This window comes from Sceloporus occidentalis, unplaced genomic scaffold, assembly GCF_023333645.1.
Source record: "Sceloporus occidentalis isolate IW3139 unplaced genomic scaffold, rSceOcc1.0.p SCAF_22, whole genome shotgun sequence".
Lineage (NCBI taxonomy): Eukaryota > Metazoa > Chordata > Lepidosauria > Squamata > Phrynosomatidae > Sceloporus > Sceloporus occidentalis.
In genome coordinates, this window is record NW_028317002.1 from 225,254 (window position 1) to 236,713 (window position 11,460).

The following is an 11,460-nucleotide window of genomic DNA, read 5'->3' on the forward strand; positions in this document are numbered from 1 at the left end:
CTTTCCTATTAGTCACCCCCATATGATTGCAGTCACACCAGCTTTCAATGAGCATGCTCTTTTGAATTATTATTTATGTAAATGTTTTTATTTATTTTGTTCCTTCCATTTTAAGACCTCTTGATGGACCCCTCTGTGTTTTCTTTTCACATACTCACTTTCTGTATTTACCCTATTATCTAAAAAATGAAGAAACAAGTTTAAAAAAAAAATGTGCTGTATAAAGTGACTGGACAGTTAGCTGTAGTCCAGCTCACCTCACCTGTGAGTTTGCGATGCAAAAAGCCAACAGTATTTAATCATAAGGCTGGCACTTTTTCTCACATTTCCAAAAAGCATGTCATGCTCTTGCCAGCTTTTATAACTTAATTTCCACTGGACAGTTCCACAGCAGATTCCACTCTTTCGGTTTTCCAGTTCAGTATGCACTCATCCCATCTCATTGGGAAAATTCAGCAATAAGGTAGATAATAATTTGTAGCCTGGTGACCATAGTGTTTTCTTTTCCTCACAATAAGAAAAGAGTGTGCTTAAGGTAAACATACTTAGGGCAGTTAAGTGTTGCACGTTTATAGCAATGCTATAATGCCTCGCTTGAAGTCACGATAACTTGCTTAGAAAGCCATCTGTTTATAATCGCTAACTGCTGAGTGATAAAAAACCTTTATGACGTGGAACTTTTTCGAGCATTTTTACATATACTTCTGACATATATAACCTAAAGAATACGTTGGCCAGCAAATCTTTGGGCCATTTTTAACCTAACATTAGGCTGTATAGCTTGGTAAAAGCAGCAGTTGAGGAATAACTTTGCTTTATCAGCATAGCTTACAGGATAGCGGAACATATCAATTGACTTTAATAATGACAGTGATGAGGTGCCAGCTAGCCAACGATGTATTCTGGCTAGATACTGTTCCAAACTTGACCCAGCTCAGCATCCCAGCTGCCCCTTACCACTGACCTCCATGGCTTCTATCCTCTTTGATGAGCCTCAGGAAATGACTTCATATTTGATACTATGGAAACTGTGTCTGCTAGAAACCGATTCAGTCTTGCATTATTAAAACTGATCAAAACATTGAGGATGTTACACACACACACAGCCATTTTAAGGAAATAAGTTATTAACCTTGTGATAGGTTTGTGTGTAGCTTCTGATATTTTTTAATCTGGTTTATGAAATGTTGTACATTGAATTAAGCCATGTTATTTCTTTCTTTCAGAGCAGGTCATGGGCAGAATGTCTATAGTTTTAATAATTCAAAATTATTCTAGCCTTGGTAATGTAATAGTTAAAAGTTTAATAAAGACAGGAGGCGAGTAGGATCTACACGTGCCAGGCACCCAAAATTCTCTGAGCAGAGTCTGAGTGATCTCCGATAGGCTACACTCCATTGGGGAACCACCGAGATCTTCCACACAGCAAAAGACAATTGCTCTTCTAGGATCAAAGGGTATGCCTGACTATCTGGGCTTGAAAGAAGATAAACAGGAGCCTCTTGTCTTGCCTTAAAATTTTCTGTACACTATTAAATGTGCTACAGTTCACGATCACCTACTTGGCCGGGTTCCCAGAATAAGTCTGGAAACTTATCTAACTGTCCTTTTATGTCTTTCCTTTTATCTCATTGGTAGTTACGTGGTTTTGTCATTCTCACCACACATGTTGTGGTTAAATGTCCTAGCAGCAGGTCTAGTGGAGGGTAGATCAAAAATGTGATGGTCTGAAATATACGTGTACAAATTTATCCATTTCACTTCTCATACAAACAGCACACCTCAGGGCAGGGTTTTCTATGGTTTGAATGGAGCATTTTTTGGTGTGTTAAATGTGTGTACTATTAAATGTATGGTCATTTACAGCTGAAAAAAAAATCATATATATCTGAGCTTCTTTCCTTCAGTTGCCAATAAACAAACAAAACACGACAGATAATTCAGTTGAAAACTCTGACATACATCAGTAGCGTACCTAGCGTGGGGCGGGGGGGGGGGTACTGGGGCGGTCTGCCCCGGGTGTCACGGGCTAGGGTGACCACATGTCCCTGATTGCCCAGATTCCCGGCAGCGTCGTCATTTTTTTTATTTTTTTTTACGCGGAGGAGACAGAGGGGTGCCTAGCAACCGCTCGGCACCCCTCAGTCTCCTTCGCGAGGCTTCTAACTCCGTCGCGGTGCCGGCATCTCATGCTGAGCGCCGAAATATGACGTCATATTTCGCAGTGAAGCAGTGCAGTGGCAGAGCAGGAAGCAGCGGCAGAGCAGGAAGACTGAGGCATCGTGCTCCCACCGCAGGACTTCTGAATGGTAAGTCCAAAACTACAAACGGGGAGAGGGTAGATAGTGGGGAAGGAGGCAGAGGAGCGTAGATAGTGGGGAGAGGAGGGTAGATAGTGGGGAGGGAGGGAGGAGGTTAGATAGTGTGAAGGGGGGGTAGATAGTGAGAAGGGGGTAGAAAAGGGGCAAAGGTAGATAGTGAGAATGAGTGAATGTGTGGATGAATTGTCTGAATGAGGGAGATAATTAATGAGTTTGTGAGAATGCATTAATGAATGTGTAAATTTGTGTGAATGGGTGAGAGAATAAATGATTGTGTGAATTAATTAAGTGAATGAAAGTGTGAATTAGTGAGTGACTGTTAAAGTGTTTGTGTATATGATAGATGTATATAGATGCTAACAGCAATCATACTCCTACCATGCCAAGTCAGCTAGTACATGCTGGAATCTGGGTATGCCTGGGCATGATAGGAGTGTGATTGCTGTTAACAATAATATATATATATATTAATATTGTTAATTATTTTTTTTGTCCTATTTTGCTGTGTTACTTACTTTAAATAAAAGTGTGAGGGGTCATATTCGGTTTCGCACAGGTAAATGCTGCATTTTCGGTTTCAGTCCAGAAGTTTCGGTGCATCCCTAAGCCAGACAATGAAGTGGTAGGCCTACACCACATGAATGTTTGGCTTAGTATATAGTGATAGGAGTTATGCTGCACTATTATAAATGTCTGGCTCAATGTATAGTGATAGGGATTATGTTGTACCACCGTCAATGTCTGCCTCAGTATATAGTGGTAGGTGTTATTCTGTACCACCGTCAATGTCTGCCTCAATATATGATGATAACAGTAATGCTGTACCACCTTCAATGTCTGCGCCAGTATATAACGATAGAAGCTATGCAGTTTTAAAGTGTTTGTGTGTGTGTGGGGGGAGGTGCCACATACAGGATCCGCCCCAGGTGCCAAATACTCTAGGTACGCCCCTAGATACAGTTATCTGCCACATTGAACCAGCAACCTTTTGTGTGCAGATCCTGCACCTTGCATACTCATATCAGATAGTACTTACCTGTTGCTATCTGCAAGTACCTCAGCTGGCACTCATTTCCCAGGCCTATACAAGGCTGCACCATCTTATCCCCATTGGCCTTGTGTGGTCTTGCTGCTAGTAGCAGTGTCTCATGGTTTTGAATTTGATCTCCTGTTTTCCTTATGGACATTCTTGACTTCTCCAATCCTGACCATGGCCAGTTCCTTTTTTTGCCTGATTGCTGCCTCTACCGACATTTGGCCTGAATCCTGACATTCCCATGGCAGCTCAAACCAAAGAACTTTACCTGAGGGGGAACTGGTTGGAGTGTGGAAAACTCCATATTGGTCTCGATTGGTACATTCCTTTGCCTGACAGTTTAGCCATCTCGCATTGTCTGCCTCTCTGGAAAATCTGACAGATGGTCAGTGTTATGGTTAGATTCAAATTTCAGCCTCAGTGTGCTTTGGAATTAATGGATATGCTCTCATCCTTAATGGAAAGTACTTAAAAGTATGTTTGTAGTTTAAGTTGGACACTGTAAGGGTTTTTGTGTATAAATGATCAGGATTGTGCTACTCTCTGTAGGGGGGAAATGGGCAGTGTTTCAGGGCAAAGTATGTAATAATGGAATCATAGTTTGTTTGTAAAATATACGTTAAAGACATATGCTTAGCCCCTCGTTGCTGCCGGCTCAGTATTAATCTGCCAGACGTGAGCATCTGGCAGTTAAAGGAAATATTGTAATGCCTTTACTGAACAATCAAATCTCAGGCAATTTCCTGAAATGTAACTATATATTTAAACACCTTGGTGAAAATTTACAACTTTGCCCAGCATGCACAATTATTATGATTGAGACTGAAACTTGGAATGTGTTTGCTAAATGTGACAAATTGCATCAGATATGATTATCAAAGCAAACACTGGCTTTCTGCAAAACTATCCTAAAATTAAATATACATTCTTAATATTTCAGGGTTGTACTCCAGCTTCTATGGTTTCCTATGATTTTTTGTAGGCAGGTTTATTGGATAAATAAGGAAATGCATAAATAAGGTACAAGAAGCACTTTTATCAGGAAAATGGAAAAAGGATGGACAATTTTGTTTTTTTTTATGAAGACTTGTTTCATTTATTTTCAAAACTGGTAAAGTATTAATTGAACCTTCATCTTGTATGGGAACCTCTGAACAGACTCATCAACATTAATTTATATTCTCTGTGCAGGTTGTAGAGATGGGCAAGATGATGCTGGCTAAAGCCCAATACCTGACTTGACCCAGCTTGCAAAAAGAACCTCCACTTATTCAAGATTCTGGTCTTTGCAATTGTCCATGTGGACTGTTTTGGGCATATTCTGCTAAAGTGTTTGACACATAGATGATCTAGCCAAGAGTGGGATTGGGCTCAGCTCACGCCGAGCCTGGGTCAGCTAGGGATTTGCACTGATTGGACTGTCCATCTATAGAATGTTTGTTAAAGCAACTGTACTATAATACTTAATTTTAATAATTACATTGAAATGTTACGTGGAATGTAATGACAATTTCTCTTATTGAGCCTCTTGTGTGTGTGTATATTATAACCTTTGATTTAATGGTCATCATATTTTAGGATCCAAAAAGCTTTCCCACTGTTGCATTGTTAAAATAGTTTTCAAAGTCATGGGGTGGACTTGGTTACATTTTTTACTGTAAGAAGTCACTGTTTTCACTTTAGAAAATGTTTGTTTACTATTGTTTGATTTTAAAAGCTACCCTGGTGGTTTACTGATTGGAACTACTTTAACAATTATGGATGGTTGTTTATGATGAGAAAAGATGCAATGGCTAAATATGTTTGAGATTTAGAGATTAAAATGTACATATTCACATATGTTCTTCCCCTTAATGATGTTTTTATAAACTGATGAACATTATAGAGAGTTTTTCCAACTTTGATTGAAGCCAAATGATGAATGCAATACAAACTGAAATATATACATTAAGGTTTAGGAATTACATAATGATGTGAACTTTCTCAATAAATGTCACAAATGGACCATCAAGCTTCTGACAATGGAGTCACTGACAGCATCTAAACATTTTTATCACATTGGTCAGATTAATATAAGGTATCTTGTAAAGGCAAAATTAATACAGGATAACAGAAGGCTTATGTTTCCTCATCAAAGCGACTGACGTACCAGAAACAAATCCTGATGGTCAAGTACAAAGGCCAAAAAAGACACATTTAGCATAGTTTACATATAAATCTTCAGAACACACTAGATACACAATATGGACAAAAGTGTTGGGACACCTGGCCACTACACCAACAGGGACTTTTATGACATTGCATTCTAAATACATAGACAGTAATATGTAGTTGGTCCCTCCTTTTGCAGCTATAACAGCTTCCACCCTTCTGGGAAGGCTTCCCACATGATTTTGGAGTGTTTCTGGGGGAATTTTTTTTTATGTTGGATGAGAAGGCCTGGCTTGGAATCTCCATTTCAGTTCATCTCAAAGGTATCTGATGGGGGTTGAGGTCACGTCTCTGTGAGGGCCAGTCAAGTTATTCCACACCAAGCTCATCCAACCATTATTTTCTTTATGGACCTTGCTTTATGCACTGCAACAGTCATGCTGGAATAGAAAACCGGGTGCTGTTTCCACAAAGTTGGAAGCATAGCATTGTCCAAAATGTCTCGGTGTGTTAAATTTGTTTCCACTCATATACATATATATATATACTATAAAAATATCTTCAAAAAATAAATAAATAAATAAATAAAAAAATATCTTCAATATTTCAATAAAAAAAAACAATATACATAAATATTCATCACAAATATAATGTTGATTAGTTAGATTACAAATAAAAGAAAGGTATGTAGAATAGGATAAATGTGTAGCTGACCGCCTCAATGAATACCTGTGTTCAGTTTTACAGATGAAAATGATGAAAGGGACTAATAAGTAATTTGTTGCATGTGAGTTTAATATAGAGGAAGACATTCTACTTCAGCTGTCTAAAAAAAGACAAATAAGTTGATGGGGTTGTTGGGATACACCCATATTTATTAAAAGACCTTAGTGGTGTATAAGCAAGCCCGTTAACGGATTTATTTAACCAATCACTTAATCACAGTTAATGGGAGTAGTCTAAACCGGTAAGGATTAGTCACATGGATTAGAAGTAACATGGGTTTGCTTCAGGGAGACCATACCAAACTAATCATTGATTTTTTTCATTGGCCTGCTTAAGAATAGGCTTATCTAGATTTCAGTAAGGCTTTTCACACTGTCCCACATAGAAGACTTATCAATAAACCTTGCGTCTGTCCAGTAGCGTACATAGCGTGGGGCGGGGGGATCCCCGGCAGCGTCGTCATATTTTTAATTTTTTTTTACGCGGAGGAGACAGAGGGGTGCCTAGCAACCGCTCGGCCCCCCTCAGTCTCCTTCGCGAGGCTTCTAACTCCGTCGCGGTGCCGGCATCTCATGTTGAGCGCCGAAATATGACGTCATATTTCGGCGCTCAGCAGTGAAGCAGTGCAGCGGCAGAGCAGGAAGTAGCAGCAGAGCAGGAAGACAGGCATCGTGCTCCCACTGCAGGACTTCTGAATGGTAAGTCCAAAACTACAAACGGGGAGAGGGTAGATAGTGGGGAAGGAGGGAGAGGAGCGTAGATAGTGTGAAGGGAGGGGGGGTAGATAGTGAGAAGGGGGTAGAAAAGGGGCATTCAGTGAGAATGAGTGAATGTGTGGATGAATTGTCTGAATGAGGGAGATAATTAATGAGTTTGTGAGAATGCATTAATGAATGTGTAAATTTGTGTGAATGGGTGAGAGAATAAATGATTGTGTGTAGGGATTACGCTGTACCACCGTCAATGTCCACCTCAGTATATAGTGGTAGGTGTTATGCTGTACCACCGTCAATGTCTGCCTCAATATATGATGATAACAGTAATGCTGTACCACCTTCAATGTCTACGCCAGTATATGACGATAGAAGCTATGCAGTTTTAAAGTGTTTGTGGGGGGGGGGGGCCACATACAGGATCCGCCCCAGTTGCCAAATACTCTAGGTGCGCCCCTGCGTCTGTCTCTACCTGGATGTCTGAACGTTTCTTGAAACTCAACTTCTCCTCATCTTCCCTCCCTCCAATGCTAAGATTCCCCCATCTATCTCCCTTAATGTTAATGGTGCCATCATCTCCCCGTCTACTCATGCACGCTGTCTTGGTGTCACCCTTGACTCAGTCTCAGTCTGTCTCTAAAAACTGTCGCCTCTATCTTAAAAACATTGCCCGCATCCGTCCCTTCCTAACACAGGACGCTACTAAGGCTCTTGTCCATGCCCTGATTATCTCCTGTCTTGACTACTGTAACTCTATCTTAGCAAGTCTCCCTCTTAACCGTCTTACCCCTCTACAATCCACCATGAATGCTGCTGCCAGACTTATCTTCCTCTCACATCATAGTAACATAGTTCATAAGGTTGAAAAAAGACCAAAGTCCATCAAGTTCAACCTATATACATATTGTGTCCCTACTGTGTTGATCCAGAGTAAGGCAAAAAAACCCTTATGAAGCAGATGCCAGTTGCCCCATACCTTCCTTCCTGACTCCAAATATGGCAATCAGAATAAATCCCTGGATCAACATTCTGTCCCTATTAATCTAATATCCATAACTTGTAATATTATTGCTTTCAAGAAACACGTCCAGGCTCCTTTTGAACTCTTTTATTGAGTTTACCATTACCACTTCCTCTGGCAGAGAGTTCCATAATCTCACCGCTCTTACTGTAAAGAACCCCCATCTGTGCTGGTGTAGAAACCTTCTTTCCTCCAGCCGTAGAGGATGTCCCCTTGTTATAGATACAGTCCTGGGTATAAATAGGTCCTGGGAGTGATCTCTGTACTGCCCCCTTATATAGTTATACATAGTTATTAAGTCCCCCCTAAGCCGTCTTTTTTCCAAACTAAATAACCCTAATTCTGATAATCTTTCTGGGTACTGTAGTTCTCCCATTCCCCTTATTACTCTGGTTGCCCGTCTTTGAACCCTCTCCAGCTCCACTATATCTTTCTTGTACACTGGTGCCCAGTACTGTACACAGTATTCCATGTGTGGTCTCACTAGTGACTTGTACAGTGGTAGAATTATTTCCTTGTCGTGGGCATCTATGCCCCTTTTGATGCACCCCATGATTTTATTTGCCTTAGCAGCAGCTGCCTGACACTGGTCGCTACAGGTAAATTTACTGTTAACTAAAACTCCTAAGTCCTTTTCCATGTCAGTCGTCCCCAGTGTTTTCCCATTGAATACATATTCCCAGCCTGGATTTTTCTTCCCCATGTGCATAACCTTACATTTATCTGTATTGAACCTCATCTGCCACATCCCAGCCCAAGCCTCCAACCTATGCAGATCCATTTGTAATCGTGCACTGTCCTCTATTGTGTTAACCACGTTACAGAGCTTAGTATCGTCTGCAAAGATTGATACTTTACTATACAATCCCTCTACAAGGTCATTAATAAATATATTAAAAAGAATAGGACCCAAAACTGACCCCTGTGGTACCCCACTAGTAACAGTCACCCACTCAGAGTATGTACCATTAATAACCACCCTCTGTTTCCTATCACTGAGCCAGTTACTTACCCACATACACATTGTCCCCCAGCCCAAGCATTCTCATTTTATGTACCAGCCTTTTGTGTGGCACCATATCAAATGCTTTGGAAAAATCAAGATATACGACATCCAGCGATTCACCCCGATCCAGTCTTGAGCTCACCTGCTCATAAAAGCTGATCAGGTTAGTTTGACAGGACCCATCCCTTGTAAACCCATGCTGATATGGAGTCATACACTTATTTTCATTGAGATACTCCAAAATAGCATGTCTTAGGAAACCCTCAAACAGTTTACACACAACAGAAGTTAAACTAACAGGCCTATAATTCCCCGGGTCACTTTTTGTCCCCTTTTTGAATATTGGCACAACATTTGCTATGCGCCAGTCCTGGGGAACAGACCCTGTCACTATAGAGTCCTTGAATATTAGAAATAGGGGTCTGTCTATTTTGATTTTTTTTAGGTGGCACTGCACTTCTTCCTGGGTTAGACAGGCGACATGTACTGGGGCAGTTATCTCATCCTGCTGTATATTACCTGGCATTTCATTTTCCTCTGTGAATACAGCAGAGAAGAATATATTTAATAGATTAGCTTTTTCCTGATCCCCGTCTATAACTTCTCCCTCATTACTTTTTAAGGGGCCAACGCTTTCATTTTTAACCTTTTTACTATTTATATAGTTAAAGAACATTTTGGGGTTTGTTTTACTCTTTGGCAATGAGTCTCTGTCTCCGCTTTTTCTGCTTTTATCTGATTTTTACATATTTAATTTTTTTCCCGATAGCTTTTTAGTGCTTCCTCACTGCCTTCTTGTTTTAGTAGCTTAAATGCCATTTTTTGCCATGTATTGCCCCCTTTACATTTTTATTTATCCACATTGGTTTTCTCTTGTTCCTGACTCTTTTATTCCCATACGGTATGTACCTTTCACAGTGAGAATTTAAGATATTCTTAAAAATCTCCCATTGAGTGCCTGTACTCTTGTTTTTGAGGACATTTTCCCAATTTACAGTGTTAAGGGCTTCTCTTAGTTGATCAAACTTTGCCTTCCTAAAGTTCATAGTTCTTGTGGCTCCTCTAAGAGCTCCCTTATTGAAGGACAAGTTATAATGTATTATATTGTGATCACTATTTCCTAGATGCCCCCTGACCTGCACATTAGTTACTCTGTCAGGTCTGTTGGTTAATATTAAGTCCATTAGGGCTCCTGTACCATTTGGGACAGATAATTATCCTTACTTATAGTCAGAAACCGGTTTCCTTTATGAGATTCACAGGTCTCTGTTTCCCAGTTTATGTCGGGATAGTTAAAGTCCCCCATAATAACCACCTCATTGTGATTTGCTGCCTTGTTTATTTGCTTTAATTGATCTTCTGCTGCTTCCATTATATTTGGTGGCTTATAGCAAACCCCGATCAGTATTTTATTATTTTTCTTTTCATATATTTCTACCCATAATGGCTCCACATTATCATTTCCCTCACATATATTCTCCCGCAGTGTGGCCTTTAGGCTGGACTTTACATAAAGGCAAACTCCTCCCCCTTTTTGTTTTTTTCGATCCTTCCTGAATAGACTATACCCCTGTATGTTAACCGCCCAGTCATAGCTATCATCCAACCATGTCTCTGTTATACCCACTATGTCATAATTTTCTTCAGACATTATTAACTCCAGTTCGTCAGTTTTATTGGTCAGACTTCTGGCATTAGTAAGCATACAATTTAGAGGTGTATGGTTTTTTTCCCTATGAAGCCTATCCCTATTGACTATTCTAACCCCTCCCTCCACTCCACCCCCAGGTACATTTATAAGCCCCAGCTCTCTATCTACACTATCTTCCCCTTCTATATTGTAGTTTCCCTCCCCCCCTTTACCTAGTTTAAACACTCCTCCACCCTTCTGGTCATCTTCTCCCCGAGCACAGCTGCACCCTCCCCATTGCGGTGCAGCCCGTCCCTACCGTAGAGCCTGTATCCGACAGAGAAGTCGGCCCAGTTCTCCATGAACCCAAACCCCTCCATCCTAAACCAGCTTCTGAGCCCCTTGTTTAGCTCCCTAATCTCCCGCTGCCTCTCTGGTGTGGCACGTGGTACAGGTAATATTTCAGAAAATACTACCTTGGAGGTCCTTGTCTTAAGCTTGCTACCTAAGTCCCTGAAATCATTTTTAAGGACATCCCGCCTACCTCACACTTTGTCATTGGTGCCAATGTGCACCATGACTGCTGGGTCTTCTCCAGCCCCTCCCAGTAATCTGTCAACCCGATCCGCGATGTGCCGAACTCGAGCGCCAGGCAGACAACATACTGTTTGGCGATCCCGGTCTTTGTGACAGATCGCCCTGTCTGTCCCCCTAATAATTGAGTCCCCCACTACCAGCACCTGTCTGGCCTGCCCTGCGCTCCTCCTTCCCTCCTTACTGGAGCAGACACCCCTCTGGTGGTCAGAGGCAGTGACTTGCTGCAGTACTGCTAACTCTGAACTAACATCCCCCTCAT